General features: G+C 51.0%; 1 protein-coding gene across 1 annotated transcript in view; it reads left to right on the top strand.

The window, feature by feature from the left end:
• The first annotated feature begins 283 nt into the window (after positions 1–283).
• Acot11 (acyl-CoA thioesterase 11) overlaps positions 284–20989 on the top strand; it is a 40907-nt gene continuing 20201 nt past the window's right edge. Inside the window, exon 1 of the mRNA XM_076933518.1 lies at positions 284–419. The gene's annotated coding sequence lies outside the window, so the exon portion shown is untranslated. The remainder of the gene's footprint in view (positions 420–20989) is intronic.

Below are 20989 nucleotides of genomic sequence, written 5' to 3' on the forward strand. Positions count from 1 at the left end.
ACAGCACAAAGAAACCCTGCCTTGGAAAAATAAAAATAAGAGAAAAATAATAGCGGTCACGTTTGCTTCCATGGGTGACCAGGTGCCCACTTTTCGATCTCTGCCCTGTGGCCAGGGATTGAAAGTCTGGGGCTGAAGTGTCTACTGCCAGTTGGCTGGAAGCCTGTCCTTCAAGATCTCCCACCGGGGGCCTGGACCTCTGGGATCTACTGACCCTGAGGCCCCGGGCTGCCCCACCCGTTCCAGGCAGGGGAGGGAGGGCAAAGATTGGCCCAGGAACTCGTCTGGCCGCTCCCGCCTTCTCGTCTACAACTCTCGTCTGCGCTTCCGCCAAGCTCCAGCTTCCCCGCAGCCGCTGCACCCGGGACGTCCCGAACTCGGCCCGGACCGCGCGGGGTCAGGATTGTCCCAGCACTTGGGTAAGACCCCAGCGCGTGCGCCGCTCCTCTCCTTCTGGAAGGGCACACGTGTCCCTGGCGTCTCAGCTCCATGGGTCACCTCCCTGCACTTTCCCTAGGACAGGTCGGTCTTTACTGGGGACTGGCCTCCACTCAGCCGAGGGGTGTTTAGGTGCGAGCCACCGTGAGGATGGGGGAGGGCCCAAACTGGCCACCAGGGACCTGAAGCTCAGACTTCCCAGGTGCCCCCTTGTGATAACTGACTCACTTGGCATAGTGTGAGGTGGGAGCAATTCCTGAGCAGAAGCTCAGGGAAGCTGGGCCGGGCCCAGACCCTCAGCAGCGGCCATGTGGGAGGTCCACTCTCAGCCTGAGCTGGCAGAGACTAGAATCCATGTATCAGAACCCATCCGGTTTTTTTAGGGCTGGCTAAACCTTGCTTCCAAGTGGGCTTCCATCTTCTACCTCCATCACCGCCGCCTGTCCCTGGGTCAGTCAGTGTTCTTCGCCCTGCTGTCCTTTACAGGCCTTTTTGTGCACCAAGAGTGGGGTTTGGAGTGAGGGCCCGGTTCTGAATACTGTCACCTCCGTTTCCTCTTCTGCTGGTGTCACTACTCTTTTTCTTGGCCCCTCCCTTCATTGATGCCCCACCCCCATCTTTATCTCAGAGCTTCCTTTAATCTGCCTGGCCACACTCCAGGGCCCCAGAGGCTGGGGACCTTAGAGGATGACAGTATTCCTGCGTGCATTCGTTTAGGCGTTTATTCAGGCATGTACTTCCACTCACGATGTCCCCTCGCCTGTTTGCGCGTGAGATTCCTCCACTCTTCCCTTGCTAAATGCTCACTGAACATCTACTGCGTGCAAGATGCTCTTTGTGAGAGGCAGGGTGTTCTGATGACTCTGTTCCACGGCCAGTTTACTTGAGGTAAAAAAAAAAGGGGGGGTGGGTGGGTGGGATACCGACATAAATCAACTAAAGAGAAAAAGCATTAGACAGGGGACACAGTCTTCCATTCACTATGTCCTGGGCTCAAGTTTTAGCACACAGAGAAATACAGGGCTGTAAAGTGTGTGCACAGGTGCATGCTTGTATGCATACCACTGAGGAGAGGCCAAGGAGGGCTTCCTGGAGGTGGTGGCACTCCAGCTGCTGTGGCGGCAGACTGTCAGGTCTCTGAGCTTCATTACCATCTTCCCACTCTAATGTGCCATTGGACCATCTCGATGGCCTGGCAGAATCTCTAGGGATTTTGTTAGACAGACAAATTCTTGGGCTTAACTTCTCTGTTCTACTGAAACAAAAACCTTAGAGTGTGGAGGCTAGAAAGATGACTCAGCAGTTAAGAACACTGGCTGCTCTTTCAGAGAAGCAGGATTCAATTCTCAGTGCCCACAAGCACCCATAACCATCTGTAACTCTAGGTCAAGAGGATCTGACATCCTCTTCTGGGTTCTAAGGGCACACAAAGGTGGTGCATAGACACACATACTAGCCCAAATACCCACACGTATAAAATTAACAAGGAAAGAAAAAACCTGGGTGGGACTCAGCACTGTAGGTGCTAAGGGGCCCTTTGGGCGGCCCTGATGCAGGCTGAAGTTTGGATCCTTTTAGGACCTAGGACAGACATCTGCATATCACACTGTGGTCTGGGTATTGGGGTCGGAGGCAAGGATGAGGGAGATGCCTTTGGGACTCGGGTGAGCTGGATGGGGAGGTGGATGCAGGTGGTAACATCTCTGTAGTAACAGACAAGCAGAGCTGCTGGGGGCTCACGGGAGCCAGTTCAGACAGGATGTAGCTTTGTGAGTAGCAGGAGCCTCTGCGGAAAGATCTTGTTCTCTGTTGTGCGCTCCTGGGATCAGCCTCGCTGGAAGTCCTCTCTGATGTCTAAGTGAAGCCTCTCCCACTGTGTGCCGTGTGGCAGGATCAGGTGACTCTGGCTCTGGGCTTATGGTAAGGACCGGTGTGTCTAGGTGACTTCCACATGGAATGTCTTTTCCGCCTCAGGGTTTCTGTTTGTCCATGTCTTAGATGGTGCTGGATTGAGGCTGGCGAGCCTGAGGTATGGTGGTCGTCTGGACAGAGAGGAGCCTGGGTGGAAGGTTGTGAATTCAGTGGCAGTGTCTGTTACATTAGGTGGAGACTCAGTGAGATGCGCTGTCCATGGAAGTCTGACACCTGTTCTGTCTTCCGTGTAAGGCTTCACCATGTCGGGCATGTTCACCATGCACAGGGGAACCTCAAACTTAAACCCTGTTGCCTGGTCTGTGAGGCCCTCTGTGATAGGTTCTGGCTTTCCTGTAGGGTGACACTCCTCATCTCAGGACTGCACTCATCCTGTCCTGCTGGGCCTTCCATCTCACCCCTCCCAGCCGGCCTAATCCCATCCTGGCTGACTTTAGTACCACCTCCTCCAGAAGCCACCTGGATTGCTCTAGTCCTCAGTGCTGTGTGCGTATCTGCCAGAGTTATGTTCCTCAATTGCTTCTTCATCTTTAAAGATGTTATTTATTTAATTTATTATTATCAGCTGTGCATGAAAGTGTGATGTGTGTAAGGCAAGGGGCACGTGTGCCACACACTTGTGGCGGTCAGAGGACAACCTTGCGCCTTCTGTTCTCCCCTTCCACCTTTATGTGGTTCTGGGGATGGAATTCAGGCTTGCTCTGGTGGGCAGGATCTTGGTGATTGTTCTATTGCGGTGAAGAGACACCATGGCCAAGGCAGCTCTTATAAAAGAGACAATTTCACTGTGGGCTGGCTTATAGTTTCAGAGGTTAAATCCATTATCATCATGGTGGGGAGCATGACGGCAGCCAAGCAGACATGTTGGTTCTGGAGAAGCTGAGAGTTCTACATCCAGATCTGAAGGCAGCAGGAAGAGAGAGACACACTGGACCTGGCATGGGCGCTTGAAACCTTAAAGCTCACCCCCAGTGATACGCTTCCTCCAACAAGGCCACACCTCCTATTTCTTCTCAAATACTGCCACTCCTTGATGTCCAAGCAGTCAAATATATGAGCCTATGGGGGTCATTTTCATTCAAACCACCACAGGCAGCAAGCGCCTTTGCATGCTGAACTTTCTCATGCCTTGCTTTATTGTTGTTGTTGTTATTATTATTATTTAGACAGGGTCTCCCAGGGAACCTGGAGCTCACCCATTCTGTTAGCCTGGTCACCAAGGGACATTGTATATTTCTGCCTTTCTATTTCGGGACTACAGGTACCCACCAGTTCACCCAACTTTTTTTACATGGGTGCTAAGAGTCAAACTGAGGTCTTCATGCTTGAGACAATAGGCACTTACTAACTGGGTTATCTGCCTAGCCTCTACCCCCATTCAGAAAATATTTACTTTTCTATTTTTAGTTAGGTGTAGGTATGTGTGTCTGCATCTGGGTATGTAATGTGTGCATGAATGCAGATGCCATGGGAAACATTGGATTTCCCAGAGCTTCAGTTACAGATGGTTTTTGAGCCATCAGACATGGATGCTAGAACCCAATTGAGCTCTTCTGGAAGAGTAGCAAGAGCACTTAACCACTGAGCCATCTCTCTAGTCCCTCCCCCCCCCTTTTTTTTTCTTTTTCTTTTTTTAAATGACAGTGTCTAACATTGTATTATAGATCAGGCTGGCCTGAAACTCAGTGTAGCCTAGCCTAGCCTTGAACTCACGGCCATCCTCCTGCCTTAGGTTCCTGAGTGTTGGGATTACAGGCATGTGTTAGCACAATTGGTGTTCATCTTGCTGTCTTTCAGCTATAACTTCAGTTTCTCAGTTTACAGAGGTGCAGGTCGTTGACAAGAACACACAAGGAAGGATGTGCAAGTCCTTGATTCCTAGAGCCAAGGCTTTGAGAGAGGAGAGGACTCACCCGTGGTCACAGGCACAGTGGTGAACTCAGGGCCTTTAGTAGAGGACATGTTAGTGACCGTGTAGTGAACGAAGCAGAAGCAGGAGGCACAGGAGGTTTCTGCTGATCTGTTCCCATCTGCTCCATACTAGCCATGGTGCCTTGGATGCACCCCTCCCCAGCCCCAAGGGTCATCCCTGTGAGGTACAAAGAGGATCAGCAAGAAGCCTGAATCACAGCAGGGGCCTGGGGCTCTAGGACTTGTCCTCAGCCATCTGGTCACCCGGTCCCTTTCGCCTTTTTAATCCTGTCCAGTGTGTGTCAAGTCCTCTGCCTCAAACCTCTTGCAGAAGTGGCAAAGGAAAGGGAAAATCCTAGAGGACTTTCACTCATTGATGGCCATGGGTGCTAAATACCACGTGGCGTACTGGGTGTACTTTGGTAGGTGCCTCATTTACAAGAATTACTTGCTTATAAGGAAGTAGCTGTCAGGGCCCCGTGTACAGACCCAGTTCAGCAGTTGCTGGATGCGGACAACCTGGACTTAGGAGCCAGAGGGTAGCACTCCGGAAGGTGAAACCCTGGCAGGTGGGTCTGGTGTCTCTCTAGGAGGCCTTGGCAGCTCCCTGGCATCCTGCTACACTCCAGCCTGCCCTCTTGTGGACAGATGGACTCCCTGGCAAGAGAGCTGGAGCTCTGGGATCTCCATTCTGTTAGGCAAGGACAGTGGGTTAGGGGGATTGGATGGGGGCTGGAGTTTGCCTGGTTCTAGAGACATGAAGACAGTCTAGTGGTGTCAGCAGGTAGGCACCAGGCCCCATGTGGCTGTGGCCCAGCTGGCAGATGCTAGGGAGCCTTCTGTGCTGGGGTTGGTCGCAGAGGTTGGGGGGAGGCACAGAGGGCGGATTGAGGAGAGGCTAGGACATGGGGCGGAGATATTAACAGCTGGCTCCAGAGGGCGGGGAGCTTGGGAGGAGGAGGAGCCAGGAGAAGCCGGCTGCTTTTGGAGTTGCTGGCCGCCTGGGGCTCAGGTGACCAGCGGCCCTTTAGGAGCCTACAGACCCCCCCACAGCCTGGCAACCCAGCAAACGGAGCAGCAATGATCCAGAATGTGGGCAACCACTTACGAAGGGTATGGACTGTGGGTTAGGGCGGACTGGGAGGCAAATGAGTCTCCTGGTGTGGGGCCCAGAAAGTAGATGCTTTCCTCTAAAGTCAGGATCTGCATCTTTAGTCTCACTGTCTGCTGTCTGTATTGTAGTCCTCTTTAGAAGGAGAAATCGCAGAACCCACAGACTTCTTAAGTTATAACTAGTAGTCTCCCCAGAGAGCCCCAGGGACAGTAGGCTCCCTCGGGCTGGCAGTTTGTGGTTGGGTGAAATGGAATCTTCTGTAGCAAGTTCTGGAATTCTGTTTGGTTGAGTGTGTATGTGTGTGTTCTGTGCACAGTCCTGCTGCTGCTGGTGTGTGTGTGTCCCTGGGTCCTGTGTACAATCACACTGCTGCCTGGGCTCTGGGCTCTGTGCCTCATCAGTTCCCCAGCTCAGGACTCCAAGGCTATGTATGGCCCTGATAGAATTTACAACGTGAGGGTGTGTGTACAAGGCAACACCAGGAGAGTAAAAACACAGCCATGTGAGGAAGAGGCCATGTGGAAAATGTCCTGTGTGATGACCTTCTTGAGTATTTTTTTTTTTCCTGGAACCTCCTAACTGGGACTTTGGAGTTGAGATAGGTGCTGAGGTCCCAGAAACACCCAAGTGCACGGTGGCTCATTGGGGGCCTTTGGCCTGGTGCCTGGAGAAGGGCTCAGGACAGGCTGTACCGCCAGTGCCGGGCGAGAGTTATCTGCCAACTGAGGACGCTGCAGAAAAGGCCTTTTAAAAAGGGCCTGGGGCAAAAACACATCTCACCTGTCCTTTCAGCCCAGCTGCATCCTTGCCCAGCCCCAGGCTCTTTGTCCTCTGAGGATCTCACCCAGTTCCTTCCATCTGCTCTCCCACTAGAGGTTACCTCTGAAAAGTTAGCTGTAGCGCGTGCCCACCTGCTCAGGCTTACGTGGCAGGCCCCCATCTCAGTGGCATGCTTGCCTAGCTCTCTCTCCAGGCCCTACCATCTTTGCTCTGTGTTCAGAGCAGCACCGTAGAGATTGGGTTAGTGTTCTACCTTGACTCTCTCTAGCCGCTGTGTATTCTATACCTTCCACCAGGGGTATAGACCTCAGGGTATGACCTCAGCCTCCTGCACTTCTGTCAGCCTGCTGTCTGTTTGGCAGTTTCCTCCTTTCCTTCTCAGCCCTCAGATTCACTGGGATGCTGCCTCCTCCGGAAAGTCTTCCTAGATTTCTCATGGCACCATGCAGTCTTTGTGAGCCCCACTCTCACTGGGATGGAAAATGGGGTTGTATCTCTATCTCTCCTACCTCAGTGAACTTTATAAACTGTGTTTGGTGTACCTAGTTCTGCTCAGAGGCCAGGGGATACCTAGGGAATGAATGTGGACGTGCAGTTTCTTCTCCGTGTCCAGGAGGGAATCTGAGCTACTGGGTCTCTTGCTTCTGCCCCCTGAACCAGGGCTGAGTGTCTCCATGCTCTGACTTTCCTGGCAGCGTGCTCAGAGGGTGCACGTGTTAATATGCTGGTTCGGTGAGGCAGGTCCATTTTATCATCCCTGTGATGGCTGATCAGCTTAACTGGGTTCAGAACCTGGGTATGTCTGTGAGACTGTTTCCATAGAGGTGTAAGTGAGGAGGGAAGACCCACTCTGAATGTGGATGGCAGATTCCTATGGGGTTGGCTTCATAAAAAGGGAAAAAAGAGAAAGTATATTGGTACCAGCATTGCCTCTCTATGCTCCCTGTCTGTGGACACAGTGTGACCACCTGACACCATCATTTCCGTGCCTTGTAGACTGTGTTTCCTCAAACTGCCAGCCAAAAAACGAGCCTTGCCTTCCTTCAGCCACTTGGTTAGGTGCTTGGTTATAGCAGTAGGAAAAGTAGCCAGTACTCTCTCCACCCTGCCCTCTCTCCCCCACTCTTCCCGGATGAGAGATAACAGACTCGGAGGGGTCAGCAGCCTGTCTGGGTCACAGCAGGAAGTGGCAGAGCTGGGATTCGAACTCGGTGGTTCTGGTTCCAGAGCTTCTTGGATACCAGGCTTAGCCAGGCCAAAAAAAAAAAAAAAAAAAAGGGGGGGGGTCTGGTGAGTAACATCCCGACCCCGAGTCCTGACTCAGACTCAGCATCCAGCCTCTGGTGATGGAGCTGAGTGTTGGGTGTGGAAATTGGGCCACAGGGCCTTGGGGACTTCACGTTAGTTAAGAATCATATTAATGGTCACCTTTGAACTTGGGCCTGGCTGGCGTGTTTGGACTTTCTGTGGCGTCTTCTTAATTTCCTTTGCTCCTATGGAAAAAAGGAGAGTTTGGGGGCATTTTCTCCTTTGGGGACTGAACTATTATTTTTATTTGAGACAGGGTCTCATGTAGCCCAGGCTGGCCTCAAATTTGATGAAGATGTTGCCAAAGATGACTCTGAGCTTTTAATCATCAGTTCTAGCCTGGTCCAGATCAGCTACCAGTGGTGCTTAGGGACTCTTCGCATACACAGCTGGTGACCAGCTACTTCCCCTTCTCCTGAGACTCCTTGCTCAGGTGGTGCTAATGTCAAGCTGATGGAGACCAGAGCCAACAGTGTGCATCTACGCTCTGCTCATAGGCCTGGGTGCTGCTGCAGACCTTCATACGACCCATCACTTACTTCTGAATCTCAGGACAGCTGGAGGAGCCTCTCCATACTTCATCCTCCCCAGCCTCAGTTGTGGTCTAGCCTAGAATACATTGAGGTTTGGGAAGTAGCCTTTAGATTAGAATCTTGCCTCTCTCCCTCCCCCTACTTCCTTTCCCTCTTCCTTTTTGTTGTTTTGAGATAGTTTCACTATGTAGCTCAGGATGGCCTCCTTCTCTTGATCCTCCTGCCAAAGCTTCCCGAGGTTCAGGAGTACAAGTGTGTGCTATCATGCCAGGCTTGGGTTAGAATCTCATTTCCAGGTCTGAGAAGTTGGCTCAGTGGGCAGAGATTCAATGTACAAACAAGAGGATATGAGTTCAAATTCTAAGCACCTATTCAAAAAGCTTGGCATAGCTGTGTGAGTCTGTAATCCCAGCTATGAAGGTTAGAGAAAGGCAGATCCTAGGAACTGGCTGAAATTTCAGCCTAGAGAAAATGGTCAGCTTCCATTTCAATAAGAGACCCTGTCTCAAACTGATAAAATAGAGAGCACCTCAGGTATGTGCATGGGCATACACACCTGCATGTTCTATGTTTGCATGTACCACACACATATAAAACACACATACACAGAAAAAAAAAAAAAAACCATATTCACCCTATTGCTCATTGTGTAACTTTAGCCAGGTGTTTGTTGTTGAGTCCCTGGGTGATCCTAGAAAGTGTCCCAACCTTGAGTCTGAATGTAAGGAGTCGATGAACCACTCTGATGGTCCTCACTGTGTGCAGGGGTGCTGCGGGTGTGGGAGGGGAAGCCTAGAGACAGAAAATGCTATTGCCTGTCCTACAGCAAGAGCTCAAAATGGCTGAATGGATGGGTGACCCCAGGGGCTGGAAGGGCTTGTGGTGGTCCTAGAAGGCTCTCTCTGGAGGAGAACTGAGGCGTAACCATTAGCAGCTAGCTCAGGAGCTGCATATGAACCCCAGCCTTAGCCATGGGCAGACACCCACAGCGTTCTCAATCTGTCTGATGATTCGTATTTATCCTTGGAAACCCAGCTCAGCCATCATATCCCCTTTGACTCCCCATCCTTCTGGGCCCCAGAGTCAACAATGCCCTTTCAAATGCTATTCCCGGTTCTTTTGTTTCCTACATGGGTGTTTACTAGGGGTTGGCATATATCTGTATGGCAAGTACCAGAGTATTCTGTGCCTTGTGACAGCATAGATCCCCGCTGTTCAGCTAATAGAGAGACTGTAAAGGCAGACAAACCATGACAATGGAAGCTGCCATGAACACTCTGAATATCAGTAATAGTAAGTCCCACCTGAGTCTGAGGATGCACGAACTCAGTCCTTAGAACTCTGAAACAGAGAATACTCCCGAGCCCTATGTTAAAAATGAAATGGGCCTGGGTGGTGGCGGTGCACACCTTTAATCCCAGAACTCAGGAGGCAGAGGCAGGTAGAGCTAGGAGTTTGAGGCCAGCCTGGTTTACAGAGCAAGTTTCAGGACAGCCAGAGCTACACAAAGAAAACATGCCTCAAAGAACCAAACCAAACCAAACCAAACCAAACCAAACTACACACAAAAAGGATGAAATGAAAACAGAGAGGTTAAGTCACCTTCCAGAGGCCACACAATTGTCAGGTGGCATTAAAGGACTTTAAACCCAGGCTCTCAGGAGAGCAGGAACTAAGAGAGTCGGGGTGGGGTCCTGAGTAGGTGGCATCTGAGCAGGGGCCTGGAGGCTGAGGGGATGGGTCTCAGGGAGGCTCACCCAGGCAGAGGAACTGTACTCTTTAGGATTTAAGGCAGAGGAGTGCTGGGTATCTGAGCTGTTGAGTGGAGTCTCAGTAGTGTGGAGCCGCATGAGCCTGGGAGGAGGAGCTGCCAGCTGGCTGGGGCTGAAGCCACTCAGTGGCCTTGAGTCTGGGTTGGAGTCTGGAGCATTGTGGCTATTATTGTCTGTGAGCTTTCTGAGTTCTCTGGTCCCCTGGCTTAGTTTATTTTTTAATTACTTCAATCTTTGAAACAGGGTCTTACCATGTAGCACTGGCCGACATGGAACTCCTTATATATATATATATACCAGGTTTGGCCTTGAACTCACAGAGATCTGCCTGCCTCTGTCTTTCCAGTATAGGGATTATAGAAGTGTGACAGCATCCCTGGTGATTTCTTGGCTTAGTACCTGTTCTTCTGCATTGATTGACCAACCCTCAGTGGTCCCAGCTACCTTCCTGTCTCCCCTGCTCCTCACAGCAGGAAGTCATGTTAGGACCAGCCAGGAACTTATGAAGCACGTTATAGGAGGTGTCTGGGCTTGGGCAGTTGCTAGCCTGGGACCTCTTCTTCAGTTTCAGTTTGACTGTGGAGGCAACCCCAGTGAGTGGGCTTGCTGTCATCCCTTGTACACTGAGTGTAGGCCAGGAGATCCAGGCTGTCTGAGCTGACCCCACAACACAAACGCTGGAGTCTGAGCTACACTACGACCATTCATCTGTGCCTAGAGCTGTGTGCAGCCATATTGTCCTCTTAGAACCCTGGGAGAGCGCCCACTGTTTTGCTGGAGAGTGGAAGGGTCCAGAGACCAGCCTCAAAGGCACTAACTCACTGCCTGTGTAGGCTGCAGTGAGCCAGATTTCACATCTGTAGTCCTTGTTAGAACTCTGGTGGGCCACAGAACCTGCATGTCTCTGGCCTTGGTAAATAATCATCTCCCGATTCTCATCTGACTGTGGGTTTCCTCTGTGGTTCAGTGGCAGGGCTTGTCGGTCAGGTGAGATGGTAAAATGATGGCGTCTGCCAAGGCTCTGCTAAATGATAGGTGTATTTAAACCTCTAACTGCTTTGCAGAGACTGTGGTGTTCAACAGGCTTTACAGATAAAAGAGTCAAGGCCCTGACTTTACATTACTTTGAACTAGTTAGAGAATTAAACAATCTTGTCCAGAGGCTGCAGAGAAGGCTCAGTAGTTAAAAGCACTTGCTCTTCCAGAGAACACAGGTTGTATTCCTAGCAACCCACATGGTGGCTAAAAACCATCTATAACTCCAGTTCCAGGGGATCTAGTGCCCTCTGCTGGCTCCATGGGCACCAGGCACAGCTCCAAATGTACAGGCAGGCAAAGCACCCATGCACATATAATAAAAACAAGTAAAATAAAAGTCTTGCCTGACCCCAGCTCCAGCTGGGCAGGGCCTTAGGTGCTGTGGCTTCTCACCATGTCCTAGGCTGACCTGGCTGAGCTGACGGCCTGACATCTTTGCTTTAGGTTGGCTCTGTCCTGTGACTGCAGGACAGATGGCACAGCCAGCTGGGTCCTCTGCCAGTCCCCTGGCCACAGGCCTGTGTGTGTCCCTGCCATTCCAGGAGTAGCTTCCCTGCAGGTAGAAGATGACATTAGAGTCATGACAATGATGAAAAGAACCAGAGTCCTTTGGGGACATTGGGATAAGCCAGACTAGACCTGTCCTCCAGTGTCCCTAGGCTGATGGGACAACTCAAGTGGTCATAAACTTATAAAGACAGCACATTGTGACTAGACTGTGACTGAGGAAGGCCGAGGCAGCCCTTATCACTCAAGAGGGGTCCAGGTGCCTCTCGGAGTAGGTGGCATTTAGCTTAGTTTGTGAGCTTCTCTAGGGGAGGAGGTGGGGTTCAGCAGAGGCACTTGTATGGAGAGTCAGGAAAGAGCCCTTCTTACAAGGAAATGGTGTGTGACCCCCTGAGAACTGGCTTTGTAGCCCCCTTCTGTATGATATAGGTTCCTTTCCAGGAGCTTCCTCAGTAACTTTAGCCACCCTCAGTGGGTCATAGATCCATCAATTAATGCTATTGAGGCAGCCCCAGTAGGTAGAGCTGTCTCTGGGAGGGAAAAAAGAGGACCTGAGGTCCACATGTGCCTTAGGGAAGTCCTGTGGACAAGCTTTAGCATTCGTCCAGTGCTGGAGGGAAACCTGTCCCTGGCAGGATTTATAATGTATGTATAGAACTCCAGTAGAATGTCTGTAAGGGCTGCCACATGGTAGAACTGTTGCATGCTGGTCTGTTCTCAGCCCCCGTCCACTCCTCACCCCTGCTCGGTATTTGAGACCCCTTGGCCTTGAATATGTGGCTGAGGCTCTCCTTGAACTCCTGATCATTGTGCCTCCAATGCCCAAGAACTGGGTTATAGGAGGGCATCACTGTTGGCCTCCTTAGGGTATCTCTTGCCTCCTCATGTGGACATTTCCTTCACATAAAGTTCTGTATGAACGTCACCCTGGCTCTTCAGAGGCCTTGGGAACCAGCTCCAGACCAGGGGCCCAGACTCGACCTTTGTTCCACATTCGCACTGGGATCTATGGGCCCATTCTCTCCACTCCTTGTCCTTGTCCTATCTGTGACTAGAGAACAGGCTGTGATCCACCCTAGGGTGTGGTCTGGCCTGGGTCAGAGGCCTGAAGGGGGAGCTTCCCGTGGCTTCCATAAGGCGGCCCTGGTTTCCCAAAGCCAGGTGGCTCCTCACTTCCTTCAGATCCCTTATGAGGCCTGAAGAGACCAGATTAGCATCTTGTTCTTCTCCAGAATAGAGCCCTGTGAGGAGTGTGTGTGTGAGAGACAGTGTGTGTGCATGTGTATGTGTGTCTATGTGTATGTATGTATGTGTGTGTGTACCTATGTATGTGATTGTGTATGTATGTATGTATGTATGTGGTTGTGTATGTGTGTGTATGTACATGTGTATGTGAGTGAATGTATGTGTATGTATGTATGTGTGTATGTATGTATGTATGTGAATGTGTGTGTATGTATGTATGCGTGTGTATGTATTTATGTGTGTGTGTGACTGTGTGTATGTGTGTATATAGATGAGAAATTCTGATTGGTTCTTTTCTTTGTGTGCATGTGTGTTGCGCACACATGTGAGGTGTGAGCAGTGCACACTGGTGGAGGCCAGAGGAGGACATCAAGTGTCCTGCTCTATCACTCTTCTTATTATTCCCTTGAGACAAGCAAGGTCTCTCACTGAACCTGCTGCTAGGCCAGCAGCCAGAAAGCTACACCTCCTACCCCCCCCCCCCCCCGTCATCACATCGATGGCCTTATAGGCCCATATGGCCATAGCATATTAATGTGAATACCGGGTTAAACTCACGATTGAGCAGCAAGTGCCCTTATCCACTGGGCTATCTGCCCACCTTTCTGCCTGGTTCTTTGCTAGCTCTCTCCCAATCCTTACTGTCACTGGGAATGTGAGGTCCTGATGGTCCCTGTAACTGAGCAGCTTCATATCGTCTGATGTTTCCATGATGGAGCAGACTCATTTTTAAAAGAGCAAGTGGTGGGACTGGTAAGATGGCTCAGTGGGTAAAGGCGCTTGCTGCCAAACTCTGTGACCTGAGTTTGATCCCTCAGGTCCATGTGGAAGAGGGGAAAATTGCGAACTGACTCTTAACAAGTTGTCCTCTGACCTTCACAGTGCATGCCTCTTACCCTCCCCCCAATACACACAAATAAATACAATGTAATAATTTTTTGTTCAAAGGAGAGCAAGTGGTGAGCCGAAGGTTTAATGACTGAGATCCAATGGGAGGTACCATCTTTAAAGGGAGCCAGGTGTGGTGGGGAAAGCCCAGGTTGCTTCCCAGCCCCCCCCCCCCCCCCCCTCAGCCTCTAACCCAGGCCCCTGAGGCCCTCTGAGTCAGCCTAGACCAGCCCTCCTCCTGCTTTGAAGATAAAAGTAAGGCTTCTGGGCAGGCAGGGCTGAGAAGGTGTGTCTCACTTGACATGGATTTTGAAACTGCTGTAATGGCCCTTTTGATGGGGAGTGTGCAGTCATGACAAGGCAGTTTGGATGTCTTAATCTGGAAAGAGTTTTCAAGCCCAGGAGAGACCCACTGGTCATACCAACTCTGGCTAGGACCCAAAAGGCAACTGTGGAGAGTCTCTGCAGTGTCATGTGCCAGTGTTCCTCACTGATCCTCAGTTCCTGATCCTCAGTGTTCCTTTTGCAAGACCTGTGTTGGGTGACCTTCCCTTTGCCCTTTACAGGCCAGTCACAGTATGTGTGAGTTCTCTCTCTTGTTCATGCTTCCTTCCCCTCATATGTTCCATTTGGCTCACCGTTATCTGTTACCGAGTTACCGAGTAGAGTTGAGGATGAAGAAGCACACAGTAGACCGACTCATGCCAGACAGCACATTTCTTAAAAGGCTCTTTGAGCTTGTGCCTGAGTACTTAGATGCTAGGTACCCATTCTGTGGGCAGCTCTCTGGCTCTGGAGGACCCTCCACCTGCTATACTCCTCAGCAGACAAACAAACTCCAGTATTTCCCAGACTCCATGCAAATCCATTCTGGCCCCAGTTCACCTACTGGTGACTTCTTGTGTGGTACCAGTTTCCACTTGGCCGCCTCTCTCTTTTTTTTTTTCCTAAGTCATTCAGACGAGACTCCTCCCCCTCTCAGTCTTCTCCTTTCCCACCTGCCTTTATGCTGCTTAGCATGTCTGGGAGTCTGTCTGGGGCTCCCCCTGCACCAGGCTGATGGCTCCCTGGGTCTTTTTCAGACGTCTTCATATCTACTCCTTATGTGGGAATATATGTGTCCCTGTCTACACCCTCTGAGAACTCGTCTGCCATTGTTGCTAGGATTGCAATGCAAACCACCCTGAAACTCGGTGGCTTAGCAAACCCACCAGTTTGTGATGCATTGTGATTTGTGGGTTGGAAGTTTGGGCAAGGCTGGGCAGAGCGGGGGCCCAGGTGGAGGTTATGGGTGGTGGTTAGCTTGTGTGTGAGCTCACCTAGGGTCTAGTATGGCTTCACTGGCGTTGTGATGCACATGGCTGCAAGGTTGGACTTAGCTGGGAATGTCATTCAGAGCATCCACGTGTGGCTTCTTTGCCGTGATAGTCTCAGGAGAGTTAGATTTCTCCCCTGACAGCTAGGTCCCCCAGAGTAACAGTTCCAGGAGGCCTAGGAGATTCGGCAAAACCTTCCTGTGACCTGGTGTTGGAGGCATTGGTTGAAATGTCACTGAAGGTGACTCAGACTCAGGGGAGAGGGTTAGACTCCACCTCCTCTTGAATCTTGAGAGGAGCCACAAGGCTCCAGTACCCTTTAACCTACTACAGGTGTAGAGTCCTGTGCCTTTCAGATGCCCCCACGTGATTGGCTGGTGATTGGTTTTTGCTGGTTTGTTTTGCAGATGTGTAGCCCCCCTTTTTAAGAGAGGGGAGCACATCAGAACTGTGATACATTCAGGGAATGTTTAAGAATATCTGGAAAGTTCTTGGTTCTTATCCTTACTCATTTTTTTCCTGGGCTCCCCCAACTCAGTTCTACCACTTCTCCCTCATGGCAAGCTCCACCCCACCTTATCTCTCACTCTGAGCATGTGCACTCTCAGCCTGCAGTACTGCTGCACCTCTGAAATCTGCCCTTGGCCAACGCTTTGGACAGACCCTGCCCAACCACCATTTCTCTCAGCTAGCCGCATAGGAGCACTGAGGACTTTCTTTGCCTCTCCTCATCTTAGAGGCCACGCACGCATGTCCAACGTGGAGAGCTCTGAAAGGCAGGTCCCGTCTCCCTCTACTTTCAGACTCCATCACTTGAGTCAAATCTGCACTCTGGGGATCTGCCCAGCCTTGGGCCATGTGGACCAGGCTACCCTCCTGACTTCTCACCGACTGCCCTCTGATGGTCACACCAATCCTCTTGGGGCTTTGCATTCTCTCTCCTTGGAACTGTCCCCCCACCCCCCACGTCTTTCCTAATTGCGCCTTCTCATTCATTCATACATTAGCCAGTTCTCTGCAGGAACCCTCCCACACACTCCTGCTCCAAATTGGAAAATTACCTTCTCCCTCCATCATATTCCCTCTCCTTTCTTTTTCTTTTCTTTTTGAGACAGGGTCTCATGTAGCCTAGACTGGCCTTTGTAGCTGGGATGGACCTTGAACTTCTGACCCCCATCCATCTTCCAAATATTGGGATAATACTACAACTGTTTTATGCAGTGGTGGGGGATCAAACTCAGGGATTTTTAAATATTAGGTAAGCATGCCACCCACTGGGCCATACCCCTCATTGCTCTGTGTTTTCTTTCCTTCTTTAAATGGCCTTGTCCTCTTTTTGCTTGTTGTGAGAGATGGATGAGACCGTTCTCTTCAGAGTTCTAGTCCCAGCACCCTGAAGAGACGAATGGGAATTTCAACAGAGTAAACAACAGTGAACTGTACAGTTGTTCTTTCTGCCTATCTGCCTTATCTCCAGGTCTGGTTTCTATCCAGCCTCAGACCTGCAGCTGGAGACCCAGCCCAGGCCATGCACAGACTGTGCCCTCCCTGATCTTCTTCCCCTTGTCTGTCCTTTCTGAGGGTCTGTCACGTTCCTTTTGGTTTCTTGCTCACAGGGTTGGGCCTCAAGCAAAACCCCAGCCTGGGGTTGCCTCCTCCGCACTGAGTCATTCCTTCCTCTCCTCCCCTCTCCCACCCTACTGGGGTGGCAAGCCTCAGCCACCACAGAGCTACTCTTTGGTTACAGTAGGAGTTGCCACAGTTGAGTTTGTGGACAGATGAAATCATGAGGCTGCTTTCACATAAACAGCTATTAAGCTAGAATCAACCCAGTATATAACCAATCTAAACCAAGGGGATGGTGACAGAAGCGCTGGCTGCAGGTTCCCTTGCTTCACCTTTTGCCCAGCCTTTCAGCCAACTGCTGATGGCCAGGCCCATCCTCCTTCTGCCCATTTGATGCAGCATTGAGTGGAACAGGAGCATGGGGCTCCACGGGACACCCCTCCAGGATCAAATCTCCAGGTTCTCACTGGGCCCTGATGATGTTTCAGCCTTGTACAAACGCAAAATATTGAAGATTTTTTATTCGTGGCCCAGGGGCTCCTCCTGGTGCCCACCTAGTTCCCACCGACCCCCAGCTGCTTTCTAGCAATCACAGACTTTGATTCCAAGAGTCTGTTTCCTTCTGAGGGTCTGGAACCTTCCTCGAACTGAGTAGCATGGCATTCTGGCAGTCAACAAGCACGGGGTGCCTGCAGAGGACCTCAGACTCTGTCCTGTCCAGCCATGATTCTCAGTTGAAATGAAGCCTTAATATAGAAGACAGCTTTATGTTCAATTGGCAGTAATGGAAAGATATGTGAATGTTCTTTTGTCACAGGTCCCAGCTGCCTTCCAAGCATATTCTGCACAGGCCACCTGGCTGTTCTCTGCAGCTATCTCACACCTCTGGGACCTGTGGGCCGATCTCCTGTCTTTCTGCAGTGCCTTAGCTTTTGGACAACACAAAGCACAGCAGTTTGGAGCACTTCCTGTGGGTCAGGTCCCTGTCTAGCACTTGGACTTCTTTCTGTGATACTCAAGTTCCCATTTTATAGATGTGAAGAATGAGGTTCAGAGTAGATTATGTTATGGCTCAGGGTTCTCCAGCAAACTAGAGGCAGGGCCACATCCAGAGTCCCAAGAGCTGCTGGGCTTTGCCACAGACCTCTTACCAGTCATCCCCAAACCTTTATTTGTCTTTCTTCTCTTTCTACCTTTCTCTCTCCTTTTTTTTTTTTTTTTTTTTTTTTTTCCAGTAAGCTTTTCTCTTGGCTCAGGTCACTTTCACAGTGTAGGCAGTATGTAAGGGCTGATGTGTTATAAAAAGATGGGGGGAGGGGGGATATGTTCTATAGAGGTTTGGTGAGGTATGGGGTAAGGGGGTGTCTCCGTGGGCCCATGCCAAGGCATCCCTTCCCCCTGAGGGACCAGCCACATTCTATACTATTTATAGTATAGAATAGAGTTTATTCAGGGCATGGGGAGGGGAGTTAAGCGGATAGTAGAGGCAGAGAAAGGCAGAGAGAGTGAGAGAGTAGAGAAGTAGAGACCAGCCATGAGCACGTGAAGAAAGGGGGGAGGGGATGGGGAAGGGGTGAGGGGACTGGGGTGGGGGAGCAAGAAAGGAAGAGCAAGAGAACAAGAGAGTGAGGAGGGGGCAAGCAGCCCCTTTTATAGTGGGTCAGGCCTACCTGGCTGTTGCCAGGTAACTGTGGGAAGAGCATACCTGGCTGTTGCCAGGTAACTGTTGGGTGGAGCTTAGACAGAAAGCTAACAGGTGCCTTGAGGCCAGGCCAGGTCAGCACTGTTTTATAGTCTATCAACTCCCCTGAGCTAGAGGCTGGGAGAAGAACCTGGGGTATAAGGAGTGAGCCCCTGCAGAGCTGTCTGGGCCACAGTATCTGTTCCAGCCTCTGCCATGGGTTGCCTGGCTCTGCTGAGCATCTCCTACCTGCAGAGAGGCCACTTAGGCCTCTTCCAGGGCCTGTCCCACTGCCTGTGCCAAGTGACAGGATATGTTCAGTTAGTAAATCGCTTCCACTGTTCTGCAGTGCTGCTTTGGAATGGCTTTTTAAACACAGAGGAGAGCTAAGTCGGATTGAGCTAGAGGAGGCTGGGTGGGGTGGGGGTGGAGAGGACAGAGTGGCAGGAGGGTTTGAGGATCCCTGAGGGGCGGGAGAAGGGGCCCCACTTGCTGGGGGAGGGTCTGGGCACCATCCCTTAGCAGGGCGGAGGCTGTAGGGCCTAGAGAGCAGCTGGAGGGGGCCCAGCCAGGCTGCCAGCTTCCTGGGGCAGGAAGTCTTAGCTGCCTAGAGTCTCAAAAGCTGTGAGCAGCTCAGGCCCAGGAATGTGTGGTGTGGAGTGGGGATCAGGAGGAGCCCCTTTCCTGTCCTTCCTGTCTCTCCCCCTCTGTCCTCTTCTCTGTCTCTCTCTCTCTCTTGCTCTTTCTATCAGTGTATGTGCTTTTCAACTTGTTTTGTTCCCTCTCAGACTGTTTCTTTCTCCCTCTGATATCTCTTCTCTTCTCCTTCCCTCCTCCCTGTGTCTTTTCTTTTCTCTCTGATTGTTTTGTTTTCCCCTTTCTCTGTAACTGATTTCTTTTTTTCTTCTGCCCCTTCCTGCTTGTTCTTGTTTCTTCTCCAGAAGGAATTGTGCTATCTGTGGCTGCTGTGCCCAGCTCCAGGGTAAATGAGGTGGCTTGCAGGATAGCAGGGCCTGGGCCCAATGCCTGGCTTCCTGTTGCCATGGTAACCCAGAGGCAGGGACAGACTGTATTCTTAGCCATGTGGTGGGGAGGGTGTGAAGGGTTCTAATGGGGAGAAGAAGCCAGGTCTTTCCTTCACAGCCCCCTGAATGGCAGGCCAACCTCGGAGTCAGGGCTCTGGGTGGAGGGATCACTGCATGTCGGTGGGGGTTTTAGGGCTGGGTGTGGCCAGAATGTCTCTTGGGGCACATGGGGGGGGGGGGTAAGTTCACATTCGGGTTAGACTGCTTGTGATTAAAACATTCTAGTCACTCTTTAGGTCTTCTGGTGATTGGGGGTGGGAGGTGGGTGGTGGCAAGCAGCCTAATGCAGTGAGCCATAGAGGCAGAGGGTGGGAGATGATGCCTGGATAGGAGAAGGGTTTACAGAAGGGAGTGGACCCTCTGTTTTGGGCCAAGCAAGCTCATGCTACACAGTTGCTGCTGGGGTGTGGTGATCACCATACAGTTCCTCAGCAGTCTGCCTAGTTGGACAAAGTTGTTTTCAGCATTTGCTTCCTTGGTGGACCAGCAGACAGTGTTTTAGAAAGTTTTAATCCAGGTCCATCACTATCCCTGCAAGAGAACATGAAGGGACATGAGGAGGATTCTCAGGAAACCCAAGTAAAGATGTAGGTGCTGGCCTGGCCTGCCTGTGGTGGGATCAGATGTCCAGAGACAGGAATGACGATCCTGTCTGCTAGACGGGAGGTAGTACAGCAAAACGTTTGGTCAAGCAGCCTTAGATTCTGAGCTTAACCAGTGTGCACCCAAGTCTCAATTCTGTCCTTTCCAGCAGGGTGATCTAGGTATAAGCTACTCACTCTTCTTGAACCTCTGCTTCCCCATCTGTAAAATGGGAATGGGGCACCCAGCTACTAGGGCTGTGTGAAGATTAAAAATGTCTATGCAGTCGGGCACGGTGGGTGGAAGTCTGCAGTACCAGCACGTGGGAAGCACTTGCTAGTTTAAGACCAGATTGGGCTATATGGTAAGTTTGAGGTCAGCCTGGACTCAGAATGAGATCCCAACTCAGAAAACCAAATGTCTTTGGAGGAAGGTAATCATTCTCCATCTTGCCTGCCCATTTACCCCCTTCAGCTTCATGAATGAAGGAATCTGAGCTCTGAGAGGGTGAACTACTTGCTCACACAGTACAGGCTGTTAAGTTCAGGTCCATGTAGGTGGAATGTCCAAGCAATACGGAGAAGTTGGAGTGGGCATGCTGTCCAGGGGAAAGCTGAATCCTGGTCACATGACCCCTGCACCCCTGGGTATGACAGCATTTCCCATGTTACTTCTTGTCTAGTCTAGTCTAGTCTGTCTCTCATCTGGACCCTGACTGTGGGATGGCAGCCGGCTTTTTGGTGGCCTGCCCTTGCTCAGATGGCGGTCAGAGCCACTGTGATTGGCGACATCCTTTGTCTGTGTCCCCTCATTTACACCTCGGGTCAGCCATGCTAAGTCTTTAGAGTCTTGTTTTACTAACAAGGGAACTGGCTTATTGGGTTGCCAGGTGGTTGTTGAGCAAAAGAGCATCTAAGTGGACAGAAGGGAAGCGAGGTGCCCAGGCCCCTCAGAGATACTTGGGCTGGACTAGACTCAAATGCCATCCACAGACTACAGAATCTCCCCTCTCCTCCTTCCTGTTTCCCAAAGCGGGAGATGAGCTGCTGGGTTCTGTGCTATCTAGCTAGCTACTCTTTGCTCTCCAGCCTCTCCCATATAGTGTATCCCACCGTGGCACCTCACCGTGAGCCTGGTGCCTGTGGTGTCAGAGATCTGTGTTAATCCTAAAAACACCTAGGATGGAGCTAGGGGCAGATATGTCTAAATTCGTGTGTTGCCATGTCTCCGGAGGCTTTCAGGTCTGTGGGCTACAGCAGAGAGTACGCTTCAGTCTTCAGACAGGTTACTTGC

The sequence above is a fragment of the Arvicanthis niloticus genome, chromosome 5, assembly GCF_011762505.2.
Source record: "Arvicanthis niloticus isolate mArvNil1 chromosome 5, mArvNil1.pat.X, whole genome shotgun sequence".
Taxonomy (NCBI): domain Eukaryota; kingdom Metazoa; phylum Chordata; class Mammalia; order Rodentia; family Muridae; genus Arvicanthis; species Arvicanthis niloticus.